This window comes from Nycticebus coucang, chromosome X (assembly GCF_027406575.1).
Source record: "Nycticebus coucang isolate mNycCou1 chromosome X, mNycCou1.pri, whole genome shotgun sequence".
In the NCBI taxonomy this organism is placed as follows: Eukaryota; Metazoa; Chordata; class Mammalia; order Primates; family Lorisidae; genus Nycticebus; species Nycticebus coucang.
The window spans coordinates 100,522,187-100,525,566 of NC_069804.1; positions in this window are offsets into that span (position 1 = coordinate 100,522,187).

Below are 3,380 nucleotides of genomic sequence, written 5' to 3' on the forward strand. Positions count from 1 at the left end.
TTATCCAAACGGCCATTCTATTACTCTCAATTGTAGAATTGAGGCTATTTAAACTAAGTGTTACTATCAATAAGTGAGGTCTTGCTTTCGTTTTGCACACGTAACTTCCAGAGGCATGGAAAAAGCCCCTGCACTGTGTTCCCAAGGTCATATGGTTTTAATTGGCTTTTTAAAATTAAATTTATATAAATTTATATAAATTTATATAAAACAGTGGATAGGGCACCAGCCCCATATACTGAGAGTGGAGGGTTCAAACCTGGGCTTGTCCAAACTGCAAAAAAAATAGCTGAGCAGGTGCCTGTAGTCCCAGCCTAATTGGGAGGCTAAGGCAAGATAATCACCTAAGCCCAGGATTTGGAGCTTGCTGTGAGCTATGTGACCCCAGGGTAGTCTACCGAGGGCAATAAAGTGAGATTCTGTCTCTACAAAAAATAATAATAATAAATAAATAAATAAATAAAAGCTACTGTCCTCTGAGATAATTCTTTCCACTCAAACTTTTCTTCAATCACATTTTTAATGTATATAAATTTGTGTATTCAAGGGTATTCTGGGTACTTTGTTTGGATAAGTCTGAACTAGAAATAAATTTAATTTGGATGTAGTCAGAACCAACTTTGTAAAAATTCTGGAAAATATTCAGAGGTTTTCAGCTACCATGAAAATGCTGCATCAAGCAAAAGAACACTAAAACAATATTCCTTGCATTCAGAAAAAATCTCTCAAATCTTTAGTTAAACACAAATGCAAGTGAAAAAGATTTTATGAACCATATATTAGAAGGAATGCTGTCTTTTAAAAAAATAGCTATTGAATTTTCTAAACAAATCAATAACTAAACATTTAGACAATAAAGAAAAATAAATTCACTAGTAGGGTCATAATATGCAGTTATACAGTGCATAACAGTGTTTCATTGAATGATGGACTGCATATATGACCATGGTCTCATAAGAGCCTAATGGAGATGAAACATTCCTATCACTTAGTGTGCTTATACTGTTGTGAAGTCATAGGACAATGTGTTACTCTTTTGTTATTGGTTATTATGGCAGAAATATTGCAATGCCAGTTGTATAAAAGGATAATAAATGCAATTACATACAGTACATAATAATTGATAATGATAATAAATAATTTTGTTTCTGGCTTATGTATTTACTATACTTGTTGCTGATATCTTAAAGAGTACTAATTTTTCTTCCAAAAATGTAAAAATGGGGGGGTGGAGACAAGATGGCTGACTGAAGCCAGCTTTCCACATAGGCTCCCATCCAGAGGAAAGTTAAAGGACAAAAATTTAGCAACTAACCTGGTGGATTTGAGCTGCACCAAGAGAGAAGGTTGAAGAACACACATCAACCCTGCTGAGGCAAGCTGAGACCACAAGGATATAAACAAAAGGTAGAAAAATCAATCACCAAGTGAACGGGAGTCCCCTCCCCCATGAGAATGAGTGCCCCACAAACAAATGGGCAGAGTTCAAAGGTCTTCCCACTGCACTCCATGGGAGAGACCCTCTAAAAACTGGACTTACCTCCCCTACTAGGGTGCCACAGCATTCTCCTGTAAGGCATAAAACTGTATAAAACTGTATATATTCTCTACCTGGAATTCTGAGCTCCCAGCACTCGCCTCCACTCTCACTCTGAGGTCTAGAGGCCTGTCCCTCAGGAGTCCAGATTATTGGGTGATTTCTCGAGGGGTGTGGACAGTGCCTAAACTGCAGCTTGTCAGTGCTGACTCTTGGGCACAGGAGCAAGGAGAGGATGGCCAGCTGAGAGGGAACCACACCAAAGCAGCAGTTCCCTGAGGCACAGAGCAGCAGCCATCTTTTAGCAACAATATGGCCAGGCATAAAACTATGTAAAACTGTATATATTCTCTACCTGCAACTCTGAGCTCCCAGCACTCCCCTCCACTCTCACTCTGAGGTCTGGAGGCTTGTCCCCCAGGATTTCATATTCTTGGGTGATTTCTTAAGGGGTGTGGACAGTGCCTAAACTGCACTTGGTCAGTGCTGACTCTGGGGCACGAGAGCAAGGAGAGGATGGTCAGCTGAGAGGGAACCACACCAGAGCAGCTGTTCCCTGAGGCTCAGAGCAGCATCCATCTTTTAGCAGCAATATAGCCAGGTGTACAACTGTGTAAAACTGTATATATTCTCTACCTGAAAATCTGAGGTCCCAGGACTCCCCTCCACTCTCACTCTGAGGTCTGGAAGCCTGTCCCCCAGGAGTCCAGATTCTTGGGTGATTTTTCAAGGGGTGTGGACAGTGCCTGAACCGCAGCTGGTCGATGTTGACTCTGGGGAATGGGAGCGAGGAGAGGATAGTCGGCTGAAAGGGAACCACACCAGAGCAGCAGTTTCCTGAGGCTTGGAGCAGCAGCTGTCTTTCAGCAGCAATACGGCTTACACCCGGATATTCTGAAGCCATACCCCATGTCTCCCTGGGCAACCAGAGGAGGCTGGCAACAACCTGTGAGTAAAGGATTTGCCTAAGGCAGTACTGACTTACAGACCAGGGAAGGTCCCAGTGTGGGGCTGACCCATAGGACCGCTTTAATGAGCCTAAGATGCACATGGCCCTCAAGAGAACATCAGCCTATAGCCAAAGGAAGGCAGAAAGATAGAACTGACAGGTAACTGAATACAAACCTACAGGAGAAAAGACAGGGCTTTGGAACTCAAAACAGCTTCTCTTCTGCAGGGGAATTTCCCAGTTCTGTTCGGTTCTGTCAGTAACGTCAATCAGGGACAGGGCTAGACCTGAGTGAACACCCCCTGACCTTCACCAAGCACCTGAGGCTATCAGGCCCCACCTCCTCCTCCTAGAGGAGGCCTTGCAGCTTTCCTTATGATTCAGGCAGGTGCAAACCCCTGGAGTATCTGTTCACTACAGGCAACTGGGTCAACCAATTGCAGGGCTATCAGTGACTGGGTCTGACAGAGGTTCAAGGTGGGGAAGGAGGCATCAACCTTCCCAGACTGGTCTATTTGCTGGGTGGCTCCTCCTGAATCCACGCAGAACTGGAACAAGACATATCAGAGTAGTCACCAGTCCCCTGTGATCCAGCTCCCAGAGACCTCTTAAACTCTCCCACCTGAGACAGGTGCTGACTGAGACAACTGATTTGGACCTTTTCAACTGAGCCAATCACCTGAGGACTATTCAGCTGGTGTCCTGGGTGTGTGGTTGTAGGAAGGTTTGATTTTCCTTTTCCAATTGTTGCCTGTGGCGGGCGAGGTGACTTACTTGCGGTATTTCTCCACAGCTGAGATTTCAACCCAGAGTAACTGTTTCACTAGGGTCAAACAAAAACCAGCTGAAAACAAGACAGAACCACTTAGCCCCACTACAAAAAACAGGGCCCCA